This window comes from Oncorhynchus keta, unplaced genomic scaffold, assembly GCF_023373465.1.
Source record: "Oncorhynchus keta strain PuntledgeMale-10-30-2019 unplaced genomic scaffold, Oket_V2 Un_contig_2190_pilon_pilon, whole genome shotgun sequence".
In the NCBI taxonomy this organism is placed as follows: Eukaryota; Metazoa; Chordata; class Actinopteri; order Salmoniformes; family Salmonidae; genus Oncorhynchus; species Oncorhynchus keta.
In genome coordinates, this window is record NW_026282667.1 from 48849 (window position 1) to 65750 (window position 16902).

The 16902-nt window shown below is 49.5% G+C and overlaps 1 pseudogene; it reads left to right on the forward strand.

The window, feature by feature from the left end:
- Positions 1-16902, forward strand: part of LOC127921294 (dystrophin-like) — an 84263-nt pseudogene that overhangs the window by 38873 nt on the left and 28488 nt on the right.

Here is a 16902-nt window from a genome sequence, read left to right on the forward strand (position 1 = left end):
GGTTTATAGGTAGTGTTAGTAGTTTATTAGAGGTGGTAGATAGTAGTTTATTAGTGGTGGTTTATAGGTAGTGTTAGTAGTTTATTAGAGGTGGTAGATAGTAGTTTATTAGTGGTGGTTTATAGGTAGTGTTAGTAGTTTATTAGAGGTGGTAGATAGTAGTTTATTAGTGGTGGTTTATAGGTAGTGTTAGTAGTTTATTAGAGGTGGTAGATAGTAGTTTATTAGAGGTGGTAGATAGTAGTTTATTAGAGGTGGTTTATAGGTAGTGTTAGTAGTTTATTAGAGGTGGTAGATAGTAGTTTATTAGTGGTGGTTTATAGGTAGTGTTAGTAGTTTATTAGAGGTGGTAGATAGTAGTTTATTAGTGGTGGTTTATAGGTAGTGTTAGTAGTTTATTAGTGGTGGTATATAGGTAGTGTTAGTAGTTTATTAGTGGTGGTAGGTAGTAGTTTATTAGAGGTGGTAGATAGTAGTTTAGTAGTGGTGGTAGATAGGTAGTGTTAGTAGTTTATTAGAGGTGGTTGATAGTAGTTTAGTGTGGATCAGTGGACTATACATAGACTGTTAGCCCCTGGGATTAGAGAGACTCACCTGCACACACACACAGAGAGAGAGAGAGAGAGAGAGAGAGAGAGAGAGAGAGGGAGATAATGATGACATCATCAGTGTGAAGCACAAGCAGTGAAAGGTTTCCGTTAGTTAAACCCAACCGAGGAGAGGAGCAACGTTAGGACAATAAGTGTGTTTACATCTCCTTCAGACCTGGTTTGATGAGTCCATCCTTCAAGAGGGTATGTGTGTGTGTGTGTGTGTGTGTGTGTGTGTGTGTGTGTGTGTGTGTGTGTGTGTGTGTGTGTGTGTGTGTGTGTGTGTGTGTGTGTGTGTGTGTGTGTGTGTGTGTGTGTGTGTGTGTGTGTGTGTGTGTGTGTGTGTGTGTGTGTTTGCCTGTTTTGCTCTTAAATTTAGCTTTCACTTATGTTTTTGCTAATTGTGTCTCTGTGTGTCTCTGTGTGTCTCTGTGTGTTTCTGTGTGTCTCTGTGTGTCTCTGTGTGTCTCTGTGTGTCTCTGTGTGTCTCTGTGTGTCTCTGTGTGTCTCTGTGTGTCTCTGTGTGTCTCTGTGTGTCTCTGTGTGTTTCTGTGTGTTTCTGTGTGTCTCTGTGTGTCTCTGTGTGTCTCTGTGTGTCTCTGTGTGTCTCTGTGTGTTTCTGTGTGTCTCTGTGTGTCTCTGTGTGTCTCTGTGTGTCTCTGTGTGTCTCTGTTTGTCTCTGTGTGTCTCCGTGTGTCTCTGTGTGTTTCCGTGTGTCTCCGTGTGTCTCTGTGTGTCTCTGTTTGTCTCCGTGTGTCTCCGTGTGTCTCCGTGTGTCTCTGTGTGTCTCTGTGTGTCTCTGTGTGTTTCTGCGTGTCTCTGTGTGTCTCTGTGTGTCTCTGTGTGTCTCTGTGTGTCTCTGTGTGTCTCTGTTTGTCTCCGTGTGTCTCTGTGTGTCTCTGTTTGTCTCCGTGTGTCTCCGTGTGTCTCTGTGTGTCTCTGTTTGTCTCCGTGTGTCTCCGTGTGTCTCTGTGTGTCTCTGTGTGTTTCTGTGTGTTTCTGTGTGTCTCTGTGTGTTTCTGTGTGTCTCTGTGTGTGTTTCTCAGGCGGTTCGTCGGCAGCAGCAGCTGGAGAGGAGTGTGCAGTGGGCCCAGGAGAATGACAAGACGCTGCGTCTCATCAATGACTCTCTGGACGCCACCGACCGCCACCTGTCTGCCTACATCGCTGACCACATCGACGCAGCTCAGATACCACAGGAGGCACAGGTTAGGGGGATTGGGAGGGTGTGTGTGGAGAGGGGGTGGTTGTTGGGGGGTGTGTGGTGTGTGTGTGTGTGTGTGTGTGTGTGTGTGTGTGTGTGTGTGTGTGTGTGTGTGTGTGTGTGTGTGTGTGTGTGTGTGTGTGTGTGTGTGTGTGTGTGTGTGTGTGTGTGTGTGTGTGTTGGAGTGGTGTGTGTGTTGGAGTGGTGTGTGTGTGTGTGTTGGAGTGGTGTGTGTGTGTGTTGGAGTGGTGTGTGTGTGTGTTGGAGTGGTGTGTGTGTGTGTTGGAGTGGTGTGTGTGTGTGTTGGAGTGGTGTGTATGTGTGTTGGAGTGGTGTGTATGTGTGTTGGAGTGGTGTGTGTGTGTTGGAGTGGTGTGTGTGTGTGTTGGAGTGGTGTGTATGTGTGTTGGAGTGGTGTGTATGTGTGTTGGAGTGGTGTGTGTTCTCCCTCCAGCCGTTGTCTTCGTTAGTCATCTAGCTACTGTCTCTGTCCTGAATGATCTCCTTTATTGAAACCGGTTCACTGACCAGCTCCAAGTCTAATTCAGACTGTGGAGATGTTTCTCCAGCTCCAAGTCTAATTCAGACTGTGGAGATGTTTCTCCAGCTCCAAGTCTAATTCAGACTGTGGAGATGTTTCTCCAGCTCCAAGTCTAATTCAGACTGTGGAGATGTTTCTCCAGCTCCAAGTCTAATTCAGACTGTGGAGATGTTTCTCCAGCTCCAAGTCTAATTCAGACTGTGGAGATGTTTCTCCAGCTCCAAGCCTAATTCAGACTGTGGAGATGTTTCTCCAGCTCCAAGTCTAATTCAGACTGTGGAGATGTTTCTCCAGCTCCAAGCCTCATTCAGACTGTGGAGATGTTTCTCCAGCTCCAAGTCTAATTCAGACTGTGGAGATGTTTCTCCAGCTCCAAGTCTAATTCAGACTGTGGAGATGTTTCTCCAGCTCCAAGTCTAATTCAGACTGTGGAGATGTTTCTCCAGCTCCAAGTCTAATTCAGACTGTGGAGATGTTTCTCCAGCTCCAAGTCTAATTCAGACTGTGGAGATGTTTCTCCAGCTCCAAGTCTAATTCAGACTGTGGAGATGTTTCTCCAGCTCCAAGCCTAATTCAGACTGTGGAGATGTTTCTCCAGCTCCAAGTCTAATTCAGACTGTGGAGATGTTTCTCCAGCTCCAAGTCTAATTCAGACTGTGGAGATGTTTCTCCAGCTCCAAGTCTAATTCAGACTGTGGAGATGTTTCTCCAGCTCCAAGTCTAATTCAGACTGTGGAGATGTTTCTCCAGCTCCAAGTCTAATTCAGACTGTGGAGATGTTTCTCCAGCTCCAAGTCTAATTCAGACTGTGGAGATGTTTCTCCAGCTCCAAGTCTAATTCAGACTGTGGAGATGTTTCTCCAGCTCCAAGTCTAATTCAGACTGTGGAGATGTTTCTCCAGCTCCAAGTCTAATTCAGACTGTGGAGATGTTTCTCCAGCTCCAAGTCTAATTCAGACTGTGGAGATGTTTCTCCAGCTCCAAGTCTAATTCAGACTGTGGAGATGTTTCTCCAGCTCCAAGTCTAATTCAGACTGTGGAGATGTTTCTCCAGCTCCAAGCCTAATTCAGACTGTGGAGATGTTTCTCCAGCTCCAAGCCTAATTAAGACTGTGGAGATGTTTCTCCAGCTCCAAGTCTAATTCAGACTGTGGAGATGTTTCTCCAGCTCCAAGTCTAATTCAGACTGTGGAGATGTTTCTCCAGCTCCAAGTCTAATTCAGACTGTGGAGATGTTTCTCCAGCTCCAAGTCTAATTCAGACTGTGGAGATGTTTCTCCAGCTCCAAGTCTAATTCAGACTGTGGAGATGTTTCTCCAGCTCCAAGTCTAATTCAGACTGTGGAGATGTTTCTCCAGCTCCAAGTCTAATTCAGACTGTGGAGATGTTTCTCCAGCTCCAAGCCTAATTCAGACTGTGGAGATGTTTCTCCAGCTCCAAGTCTAATTCAGACTGTGGAGATGTTTCTCCAGCTCCAAGTCTAATTCAGACTGTGGAGATGTTTCTCCAGCCCCAAGTCTAATTCAGACTGTGGAGATGTTTCTCCAGCTCCAAGTCTAATTCAGACTGTGGAGATGTTTCTCCAGCTCCAAGTCTAATTCAGACTGTGGAAATGTTTCTCCAGCTCCAAGTCTAATTCAGACTGTGGAGATGTTTCTCCAGCTCCAAGTCTAATTCAGACTGTGGAGATGTTTCTCCAGCTCAAGTCTAATTCAGACTGTGGAGATGTTTCTCCAGCTCCAAGTCTAATTCAGACTGTGGAGATGTTTCTCCAGCTCCAAGTCTAATTCAGACTGTGGAGATGTTTCTCCAGCTCCAAGTCTAATTCAGACTGTGGAGATGTTTCTCCAGCTCCAAGTCTAATTCAGACTGTGGAGATGTTTCTCCAGCTCCAAGTCTAATTAAGACTGTGGAGATGTTTCTCCAGCTCCAAGCCTAATTAAGACTGTGGAGATGTTTCTCCAGCTCCAAGTCTAATTCAGACTGTGGAGATGTTTCTCCAGCTCCAAGTCTAATTCAGACTGTGGAGATGTTTCTCCAGCTCCAAGTCTAATTCAGACTGTGGAGATGTTTCTCCAGCTCCAAGTCTAATTCAGACTGTGGAGATGTTTCTCCAGCTCCAAGCCTAATTCAGACTGTGGAGATGTTTCTCCAGCTCCAAGTCTAATTCAGACTGTGGAGATGTTTCTCCAGCTCCAAGCCTAATTCAGACTGTGGAGATGTTTCTCCAGCTCCAAGCCTAATTCAGACTGTGGAGATGTTTCTCCAGCTCCAAGTCTAATTCAGACTGTGGAGATGTTTCTCCAGCTCCAAGTCTAATTCAGACTGTGGAGATGTTTCTCCAGCTCCAAGTCTAATTCAGACTGTGGAGATGTTTCTCCCAGGGTCCTTTTATCCCTTCACCACACACTGAAACACACATGCCAGACAGCTGAACCTCCAAACAGGCTGAGCAGAACACAGGGGACAGAGTAGAACACAGGGGACAGAGTAGAACACAGGGGACAGAGCAGAACACAGGGGACAGAACAGAACACAGGGGCCAGAGTAGAACACAGGGGACAGAACAGAACACAGGGGCCAGAGTATAACACAGGGACAAAACAGAACACATGGGACAGAGTAGAACACATGGGACAGAGTAGAACACATGGGACAGAGTAGAACACAGGGGACAGAGCAGAACACAGGGGACAGAGTAGAACACAGGGGACAGAACAGAACACAGGGGACAGAGCAGAACACAGGGGACAGAATAGAACACAGGGGAACAGGGGACAGAGTAAAACACAGGGGACAGAACAGAACACAGGGAACAGAGCAGAACACAGGGGACAGAGCAGAACACAGGGGACAGAGCAGAACACAGGGGACAGAGTAGAACACAGGGGACAGAGTAGAACACAGGGGACAGAGTAGAACACAGGGGACAGAACAGAACACAGGGGACAGAGCAGAACACAGGGGACAGAGCAGAACACAGGGGACAGAATAGAACACAGGGGACAGAACAGAACACAGGGGACAGAGCAGAACACAGGGGACAGAGTAGAACACAGGGGACAGAGCAGAACACAGGGGACAGAGTAGAACACAGGGGACAGAGCAGAACACAGGGGACAGAGCAGAACACAGGGGACAGAGCAGAACACAGGGGACAGAATAGAACACAGGGGACAGAACAGAACACAGGGGACAGAGCAGAACACAGGGGACAGAGCAGAACACAGGGGACAGAGTAGAACACAGGGGACAGAGCAGAACACAGGGGACAGAACAGAACACAGGGGACAGAGCAGAACACAGGGGACAGAATAGAACACAGGGGAACAGGGGACAGAGTAAAACACAGGGGACAGAACAGAACACAGGGGACAGAGCAGAACACAGGGGACAGAACAGAACACAGGGGACAGAGCAGAACACAGGGGACAGAGCAGAACACAGGGGACAGAGCAGAACACAGGGGACAGAGCAGAACACAGGGGACAGAGCAGAACACAGGGGACAGAACAGAACACAGGGGACAGAGCAGAACACAGGGGACAGAGCAGAACACAGGGGACAGAGTAGAACACAGGGGACAGAGTAGAACACAGGGGACAGAGTAGAGAATAGATGAGACTGGTGGATTTTCTCTCTTTAATTCTCCTCAAACCTTAAGGTTGTCCTCCCCCATGTGGTAGAGGGATGGAGGTGCATGGGAATGAGGGTGTATTTGAGTGCGTGTGTGTGTGTGTGTGTGTGTGTGTGTGTGTGTGTGTGTGTGTGTGTGTGTGTGTGTGTGTGTGTGTGTGTGTGTGTGTGTGTGTGTGTGTGTGTGTGTGTGTGTGTGTGTGTGTGTGTGTGTGTGTGTTCTGTGTGTGTGTGTGTGTGTTCTGATTGTCTGTGTTTTGTTTAAACAGAAGATCCAGACAGAGCTGAATGGTCACGAGGCGACTCTGGCAGACATGAAGAAGAAGAATACAGAGAGAGACCAGTCAGAGAGAGTAGCAGCCCAGATCCACCTGATACAGGTAACACACACACAGACAGACACACACACACACACACACACACACTCTCTCTCTCTCTCTCTCTCTCTCTCTCTCTCTCTCTCTCTCTCTCTCTCTCTCTCTCTCTCTCTCTCTCTCTCTCTCTCTCTCACACACACTCTCACATACACTCTCACACACACTCTCACACACACTCTCTCTCACACACACACAGACATACATACACACACACACACCTCAGCATCTTCACACAGTCCACAAATAAATCCATAGTGTCACGTTTTTAGACTTGTCGATATCACACAAAGCATATATATATATATATATAATAATATATACTCTACCTTCTGCATATATATATATATATATAATCTTCCTTCTGCCCCTGTAGAAGAAACTCCAGGAGGTGTGTGTGAAGTTCAGGCTCTTCCAGAAGCCTGCGAACTTCGACCTGCGCCTCTCAGAGTGTGAGAGGGTTCTCTGGGATGTGAAGGCACAGCTGGGGGTGTTGGACATACGCAGCGTGGAACAGGACGTGGTGCAGTCACAGTTGGAACAATGCATGGTGGGTAATCAATCAGTAATCAATCACACACTGCAGGGAAAAACACCTGCCGAGTAGTGATGTCACCTACCGAGTTGTGATGTCACCTGCTGAGTAGTGATGTCATCTGCCGAGTAGTGATGTCACCTGCCGAGTAGTGATGCCACCTGCCGAGTGGGGATGTCACCTGCTAGTTCCTGCTCGTCCTGCTGGTACCTGCTAGTCCTGCTGGTACCTGCTAGTCCTGCTGGTACCTGCTAGTCCTGCTCGTCCTGCTAGTTCCTGCTCGTCCTGCTGGTACCTGCTAGTTCCTGCTCGTCCTGCTGGTACCTGCTAGTTCCTGCTCGTCCTGCTAGTTCCTGCTCGTCCTGCTGGTACCTGCTCGTCCTGCTGGTACCTGCTCGTCCTGCTGGTACCTGCTAGTCCTGCTGGTACCTGCTAGTTCCTGCTCGTCCTGTTGGTACCTGCTGGTACCTGCTAGTCCTGCTGGTACCTGCTAGTCCTGCTGGTACCTGTTGGTACCTGCTAGTCCTGCTAGTCCTGCTAAACCTGCTGGTACCTGCTAGTCCTGCTGGTACCTGCTAGTCCTGCTAGTCCTGCTGGTACCTGTTGGTACCTGCTCGTCCTGCTGGTACCTGCTAGTCCTGCTGGTACCTGCTCGTCCTGCTGTTACCTGCTGGTACCTGCTAGTTCCTGCTAGTCCTGCTGGTACCTGCTAGTCCTGCTGGTACCTGCTCGTCCTGCTGGTACCTGCTAGTTCTGCTGGTACCTGCTCGTCCTGCTGGTACCTGCTAGTTCCTGCTCGTCCTGATGGTACCTGCTGGTACCTGCTAGTCCTGCTGGTACCTGCTGGTACCTGCTAGTTCCTGCTGGTACCTGCTAGTTCCTGCTAGTCCTGCTGGTACCTGCTATTTCCAGCTAGTCCTGCTGGTCCTGCTGGTACCTGCTGGTACCTGCTAGTTCCTGCTAGTCCTGCTGGTACCTGCTGGTATCTGCTAGTCCTGCTGGTACCTGCTAGTACCTGCTAGTTCCTGCTAGTCCTGCTAGTCCTGCTGGTACCTGCTAGTTCCTGCTAGTCCTGCTGGTCCTGCTAATTCCTGCTAGTCCTGCTGGTACCTGCTGGTACCTGCTAGTCCTGCTGGTACCTGCTAGTTCCTGCTAGTCCTGCTAGTCCTGCTGGTACCTGCTAGTTCCTGCTAGTTCCTGCTAGTTTCTGCTGGTACCTGCTAGTTCCTGCTAGTCCTGCTGGTACCTGCTAGTTCCTGCTCGTCCTGCTGGTACCTGCTAGTTCCTGCTAGTCCTGCTGGTACCTGCTGGTACCTGCTAGTTCCTGCTAGTCCTGCTGGTACCTGCTAGTTCCTGCTAGTCCTGCTAGTCCTGCTGGTACCTGCTAGTTCCTGCTAGTCCTGCTGGTACCTGCTAGTCCTGCTGGTCCTGCTGGTACCTGCTAGTTCCTGCTAGTCCTGCTGGTACCTGCTAGTTCCTGCTAGTCCTGCTGGTACCTGCTAGTTCCTGCTAGTCCTGCTGGTACCTGCTAGTCCTGCTAGTTCCTGCTGGTACCTGCTAGTCCTGCTAGTCCTGATGGTACCTGCTAGTCCTGCTGGCACCTGCTAGTTCCTGCTGGTCCTGCTAGTCCTGCTGGTACCTGCTAGTCCTGCTGGTACCTGCTAGTCCTGCTGGTACCTGCTAGTCCTGCTGGTCCTGCTGGTACCTGCTCGTCCTGCTAGTCCTGCTGGTACCTGCTAGTCCTGCTGGTACCTGCTAGTCCTGCTAGTCCTGCTGGTACCTGCTAGTCCTGCTAGTCCTGCTGGTACCTGCTAGTCCTGCTGGTCCTGCTGGTACCTGCTCGTCCTGCTAGTCCTGCTGGTACCTGCTAATCCTGCTGGTACCTGCTAGTACTGCTAGTCCTGCTAAACCTGCTGGTACCTGCTAGTCCTGCTAGTCCTGCTAGTCCTGCTGGTACCTGCTAGTCCTGCTGGTACCTGCTAGTCCTGCTGGTACCTGCTAGTCCTGCTAGTCCTGCTAGTCCTGCTAAACCTGCTGGTACCTGCTAGTCCTGCTGGTACCTGCTAGTTCTGCTAGTCCTGCTAGTCCTGCTGGTACCTGCTAGTCCTGCTAGTCCTGCTAGTCCTGCTAGTCCTGCTGGTACCTGCTAGTCCTGCTGGTACCTGCTAGTCCTGCTAGTGCCTGCTAGTCCTGCTGGTACCTGCTAGTCCTGCTAGTCCTGCATGACTGATTTAATATTGTGTTATTAACAGTGTGTATCTTCTCCTTCCCTCTCCCTCTCTCTCTCCTCCTTCCCTCTCTCTCTTCTCCTTCCCTCTCTCTCTCTCCTCCTTCCCTCTCACTGTCTCTCTCCTCCCCTCTCCCTGTCTCTCTCCTCCTTCCCTCTCCCTGTCTCTCTCTCCTCCTTCCCTCTCTCTCTCCTCCTTCCCTCTCTCTCTCTCTCTCTCTCTCTCTCTCTCTCTCTCTCTCTCTCTCTCTCTCTCTCTCTCTCTCTCTCTCTCTCTCTCTCGTCCTTCCCTCGCTCTCTCTCATTCTCCTTTTTCCCTCTCTCTCTCCTCCCCTCTCCCTCTCCTCTTTCCCTCTTTCTCTCTCCTCCCCTCTCTCTCTCCTCCTTCCCTCTTTCGCTCTCTCCTACTTCCCTCTCCTCCTTCCCTTTCTCTCTCTCTCTCTCTCTCTCTCTCTCTCTCTCTCTCTCTCTCTCTCTCTCTCTCTCTCTCTCTCTCTCTCTCTCTCTCTCTCTCTCTCTCCTCCTTCCCTCTCCTTCTCTCTCTCCTCCCCTCTCTCTCTCTCCTCTCTCTCCTCTCTCTCTCCTCCCATCTCTCTCATGCTCTCTCCTCCTTCCCTCTCCCTCTCTCTCTCCTCTCCTCTCTCCTCTTTCCCTCTCTCGCTCTCTCCTCTTTCCCTCTCTCTCTCTCCTCCCCTCTCTCTCACTCTCTCTCCTCCTTCCATCGCTCTTCTTACTCCCATCCCTCCTCCCTCTCCTCCCCCTCTCCTTCCCTCCTATACAGAAGTTGTATAAGAGTCTGAGTGAGGTGAAGTTGGAGATAGAGACTGTGATAAAGACCGGAAGACAGATCGTTCAGAGACAGCAGACGGAGAAGCCTAAAGAGCTGGACGACAGACTCACTGCCCTCAAGCTGCTCTATAATCAACTGGGCGCGCAGGTCAGTGGCATCAGCCAATAGCACGCCTCAACCTAAATCCACTGCCTCTCAGACAGAGACAATGATTGGTTTAACGGGTCACAAAGGATTCTGGTAGATGTAGTTTGGTGTGTATTAGTTTTGTTTTGGGGTTGGGCCATTTTTAAGTCAGGGAATAAATCAAGTTTATTTGAATGTAAAATAATTTAATTGAATTCAGAGTGATTGATTAGATGAAGTTGATTAGATTAGAAGTGAATGACAGGTATCTGTGAGATGTGTGTTTGTGTCTGTCAGGTGACGGAGGGAAAACAGGAACTAGAGAAGAGTCTGAAGTTGTCCAGGAAACTGCGTAAGGAGTTGAACAGCCTGACAGAGTGGTTAGCAGCTACAGACGCTGAGCTGACTAGGAGGTCGGCTGTGGAGGGGATGCCCAGTGATCTAGAGGCTGAGCTGGACTGGGCCAAGGTAGGAGGACAAACACACACACACAGACCAGAAGATACACACACACACGTAGGGACACACACACACACACACACACGTAGGGACACACACACACACACACACACACAAGTAGAGAGACACACACACACACACACACACACACACACACACACACACACACACACACACACACACACACACACACACACACACACACACACAGAGAGACACACACACACACACACACACACGTAGAGACACACACACACACGTAGAGACACACACACACACACACACACGTAGAGACACACACACACACACACGTAGAGACACACACACACGTAGAGACACACACACATACACACACACACACGTAGAGACACACACACACACACGCAGAGACACACACGTAGAGACACACACACACACGTAGGGACACACACACACACACACGTAGAGACACACACACACACGTAGAGACACACACACACACACACACGTAGGGACACACACACACACAAACACGTAGGGACACACACACACACACACGTAGAGACACACACACACACGTAGAGACACACACACACACACACACATAGGGACACACACACACACGTAGGGACACACACACACATAGACACACACACACACACACACACGTAGAGACACACACACACACACACGTAGGGACACACACACACACACGTAGAGACACACACACACGTAGGGACACACACACACACGTTTACTGATTTCCACCTGTGTTTGGTCATTTCCCAGCTCCAGTAAGGTGGTGTGTAAGTGGTGTGTAAGTGGTGTGTAAGTGGTGTGATGTCAGTGGTTATCTCAGTGGAGAAGGAGGTCAGAGGGCTGTCACAGTACAGCTGCTCTGAATCTATTCTCTCTCTACTGCTGAGGGCTTTCTATGGACACGTCACCTGCATTAGACCAGGACCATAGGGCTCTGTTCCCTATATAGTGCACTACTTTAGACCAGGACCATAGGGCTCTTTCCCTATGTAGTGCACTACTTTAGACCAGGACCATAGGGCTCTTTCCCTATGTAGTGCACTACTTTAGACCAGGACCATAGGGCTCTTTCCCTATGTAGTGCACTACTTTAGACCAGGACCATAGGGCTCTGTTCCCTATGTAGTGCACTACTTTAGACCAGGACCATAGGGCTCTTTCCCTATGTAGTGCACTACTTTAGACCAGGACCATAGGGCTCTTTCCCTATGTAGTGCACTACTTTAGACCAGGACCATAGGGCTCTGTTCCCTATATAGTGCACTACTTTAGACCAGGACCATAGGGCTCTGTTCCCTATATAGTGCACTACTTTAGACCAGGACCATAGGGCTCTGTTCCCTATATAGTGCACTACTTTAGACCAGGACCATAGGGCTCTGTTCCCTATATAGTGCACTACTTTAGACCAGGACCATAGGGCTCTGTTCCCTATATAGTGCACTACTTTAGACCAGGACCATAGGGCTCTGTTCCCTATATAGTGCACTACTTTAGACCAGGACCATAGGGCTCTGTTCCCTATATAGTGCACTACTTTAGACCAGGACCATAGGGCTCTGTTCCCTATATAGTGCACTACTTTAGACCAGGACCATAGGGCTCTGTTCCCTATATAGTGCACTACTTTAGACCAGGACCATAGAGCTCTGTTCCCTATATAGTGCACTACTTTAGACCAGGACCATAGGGCTCTGTTCCCTATATAGTGCACTACTTTAGACCAGGGTTCCCATGTTAAGGGAATAGGTTGCCATTTGTGACGCAGGCTGTTTTCCGAGATGACCTGGTTGGTTGCCTAGCAACACGATCGCTGTCAGTAAACAAACGGCTGATTGTCTGGTGGGATCACAGGCTTCTATTTCCATCAGCCCGTCAACACTGTGCTGTGTTGATTCTCTCCTTCAGTCCATCTGAGAAGATGGGAGGCTGATGCTCTATAATCTATCTGGGTCGTGTTCCTGGTCGTCCATCAGGCTCTGATTGGATTCCACTCTTGAAAATAAAATGATTTGACTCAATCTGTTTCTTTCCCTCTCAATGTGATTAACCTCCCAGACAATGTCACAACCATCCCTCTGTCCTCCAGGTTAGTGTCTTATATAGGGTCCCTCTGTCCTCCAGGTTAGTGTCTTATATAGGGCCCCTCTGTCCTCCAGGTTAGTGTCTTATATAGGGTCCCTCTGTCCTCCAGGTTAGTGTCTTATATAGGGTCCCTCTGTCCTCCAGGTTAGTGTCTTATATAGGGCCCCTCTGTCCTCCAGGTTAGTGTCTTATATAGGGTCCCTCTGTCCTCCAGGTTAGTGTCTTATATAGGGTCCCTCTGTCCTCCAGGTTAGTGTCTTATATAGGGTCCCTCTGTCCTCCAGGTTAGTGTCTTATATAGGGTCCCTCTGTCCTCCAGGTTAGTGTCTTATATAGGGCCCCTCTGTCCTCCAGGTTAGTGTCTTATATAGGGTCCCTCTGTCCTCCAGGTTAGTGTCTTATATAGGGCCCCTCTGTCCTCCAGGTTAGTGTCTTATATAGGGTCCCTCTGTCCTCCAGGTTAGTGTCTTATATAGGGTCCCTCTGTCCTCCAGGTTAGTGTCTTATATAGGGTCCCTCTGTCCTCCAGGTTAGTGTCTTATATAGGGCCCCTCTGTCCTCCAGGTTAGTGTCTTATATAGGGTCCCTCTGTCCTCCAGGTTAGTGTCTTATATAGGGCCCCTCTGTCCTCCAGGTTAGTGTCTTATATAGGGTCCCTCTGTCCTCCAGGTTAGTGTCTTATATAGGGCCCCTCTGTCCTCCAGGTTAGTGTCTTATATAGGGTCCCTCTGTCCTCCAGGTTAGTGTCTTATATAGGGTCCCTCTGTCCTCCAGGTTAGTGTCTTATATAGGGCCCCTCTGTCCTCCAGGTTAGTGTCTTATATAGGGTCCCTCTGTCCTCCAGGTTAGTGTCTTATATAGGGTCCCTCTGTCCTCCAGGTTAGTGTCTTATATAGGGCCCCTCTGTCCTCCAGGTTAGTGTCTTATATAGGGTCCCTCTGTCCTCCAGGTTAGTGTCTGTATAGGGTCCCTCTGTCCTCCAGGTTAGTGTCTTATATAGGGTCCCTCTGTCCTCCAGGTTAGTGTCTTATATAGGGCCCCTCTGTCCTCCAGGTTTGTGTCTTATATAGGGTCCCTCTGTCCTCCAGGGTAGTGTCTTATATAGGGTCCCTCTGTCCTCCAGGTTAGTGTCTTATATAGGGTCCCTCTGTCCTCCAGGTTAGTGTCTTATATAGGGTCCCTCTGTCCTCCAGGTTAGTGTCTTATATAGGGTCCCTCTGTCCTCCAGGTTAGTGTCTTATATAGGGTCCCTCTGTCCTCCAGGTTAGTGTCTTATATAGGGCCCCTCTGTCCTCCAGGTTAGTGTCTTATATAGGGCCCCTCTGTCCTCCAGGTTAGTGTCTTATATAGGGTCCCTCTGTCCTCCAGGTTAGTGTCTTATATAGGGCCCCTCTGTCCTCCAGGTTAGTGTCTTATATAGGGTCCCTCTGTCCTCCAGGTTAGTGTCTTATATAGGGTCCCTCTGTCCTCCAGGTTAGTGTCTTATATAGGGCCCCTCTGTCCTCCAGGTTAGTGTCTTATATAGGGTCCCTCTGTCCTCCAGGTTAGTGTCTTATATAGGGCCCCTCTGTCCTCCAGGTTAGTGTCTTATATAGGGCCCCTCTGTCCTCCAGGTTAGTGTCTTATATAGGGTCCCTCTGTCCTCCAGGTTAGTGTCTTATATAGGGCCCCTCTGTCCTCCAGGTTAGTGTCTTATATAGGGTCCCTCTGTCCTCCAGGTTAGTGTCTTATATAGGGCCCCTCTGTCCTCCAGGTTAGTGTCTTATATAGGGCCCCTCTGTCCTCCAGGTTAGTGTCTTATATAGGGTCCCTCTGTCCTCCAGGTTAGTGTCTTATATAGGGCCCCTCTGTCCTCCAGGTTAGTGTCTTATATAGGGTCCCTCTGTCCTCCAGGTTAGTGTCTTATATAGGGTCCCTCTGTCCTCCAGGTTAGTGTCTTATATAGGGCCCCTCTGTCCTCCAGGTTAGTGTCTTATATAGGGTCCCTCTGTCCTCCAGGTTAGTGTCTTATATAGGGCCCCTCTGTCCTCCAGGTTAGTGTCTTATACAGGGTCCCTCTGTCCTCCAGGTTAGTGTCTTATATAGGGCCCCTCTGTCCTCCAGGTTAGTGTCTTATATAGGGTCCCTCTGTCCTCCAGGTTAGTGTCTTATATAGGGCCCCTCTGTCCTCCAGGTTAGTGTCTTATATAGGGTCCCTCTGTCCTCCAGGTTAGTGTCTTATATAGGGCCCCTCTGTCCTCCAGGTTAGTGTCTTATATAGGGTCCCTCTGTCCTCCAGGTTAGTGTCTTATATAGGGTCCCTCTGTCCTCCAGGTTAGTGTCTGTATAGGGTCCCTCTGTCCTCAGGCTCTCTCCATACAAGCTAGGGTTATGTCCTAAGTGTGTTGTCTCTCTCTCTCCCCCAGGCAACCCAGAAGCAGACAGAGAAGCATGCTCCCCAGTTGAAGGCTGTAGAGGAGTTGGCTGAAGCCTTGAAGGCAGTGCTGAGAGGTCAGGAGAGCCTGGTCGATGACAAGGTCCAGCTGCTCAACTGTAACTGGGTCGCTGTCACCTCCAGGAGTGAGGAGTGGTTAAAGCTACTGCTGGTGGGTCTCTCTGTCTCTCTGTCTCTGTCTCTCTCTGTCTCTCTGTCTCTGTCTGTCTCTGTCTGTCTCTCTCTCTCTGTCTCTGTCTGTCTCTGTCACCTCCAGGAGTGAGGAGTGGTTAAAGCTACTGCTGGTGGGTCTCTCTGTCTCTCTGTCTGTCTCTGTCTGTCTGTCTGTCTCTGTCTGTCTCTGTCTCTCTGTCTCTGTCTGTCTCTGTCACCTCCAGGAGTGAGGAGTGGTTAAAGCTACTGCTGGTGGGTCTCTCTGTCTCTCTGTCTCTGTCTGTCTCTGTCTCTCTGTCTCTGTCTGTCTCTGTCACCTCCAGGAGTGAGGAGTGGTTAAAGCTACTGCTGGTGGGTCTCTCTGTCTCTGTCTGTCTCTGTCTGTCTGTCTCTGTCTGTCTCTGTCTCTCTGTCTCTGTCTGTCTCTGTCACCTCCAGGAGTGAGGAGTGGTTAAAGCTACTGCTGGTGGGTCTCTCTGTCTCTGTCTCTCTGTCTCTCTGTCTCTGTCTGTCTCTGTCTGTCTCTGTCTCTCTGTCTCTGTCTGTCTCTGTCACCTCCAGGAGTGAGGAGTGGTTAAAGCTACTGCTGGTGGGTCTCTCTGTCTCTCTGTCTCTCTCTCTGTCTCTCTCTCTCTCTGTCTCTGTCTGTCCATCTCTCCCTCCTCTTATCACGAGTCCCCAGCTTGGTGACCTGCTGTCTCTGTTGTGTCTGTTGTCTCTCTGTTATGGTTAAAGGGAGGAACACAGTTTATCAGTATATCAGAATGCATAGTTCATCACCTAGTGAAGGTTACTGTGTCTGTCTGTCTACAGTAGAAACACTATGGTTCCATTGTTGTATCCACACACTGTAGTAAGGGACTGCTTCTAACGCTGTGTCGCATTCTCACTACACACACACACACACACACACACACACACACACACACACACACACACACACACACACACACACACACACACACACACACACACACACACACACACACACACACACACACACACCCCCACAGGACTACCAGAGCCAGGTGGAGACATTGGATGTGAATATGAAGGTGATAAAGGAGTGGATGGAGGGAGCAGAGAAAGAGATGGACCAGATAGAGAACCAGGGACCCAACGACCCTGTCCTCAAGGTACACAATACACCTGTCCTCAAGGTACACAATACACCTGTCCTCAAGGTACACAATACACCTGTCCTCAAGGTACACAATACACCTGTCCTCTAGGTACACAATACACCTGTCCTCTAGGTACACAATACACCTGTCCTCTAGGTACACAATACACCTGTCCTCAAGGTACACAATACACCTGTCCTCTAGGTACACAATACACCTGTCCTCAAGGTACACAATACACCTGTCCTCAAGGTACACAATACACCTGTCCTCAAGGTACACAATACACCTGTCCTCAAGGTACACAATACACCTGTCCTCAAGGTACACAATACACCTGTCCTCAAGGTACACAATACACCTGTCCTCAAGGTACACACCTGTCCTCAAGGTACACAATTCACCTGTCACAATACACCTGTCCTTAAGGTACACAATACACCTGTCCTTAAGGTACACAATACACCTGTCCTCAAGGTACACAACACACCTGTCCTCAAGGTACACAATACACCTGTCCTCAAGGTACACATCACACCTGTCCTCAAGGTACACAACACACCTGTCCTCAAGGTACACATCACACCTGTCCTCAAGGTACACAAT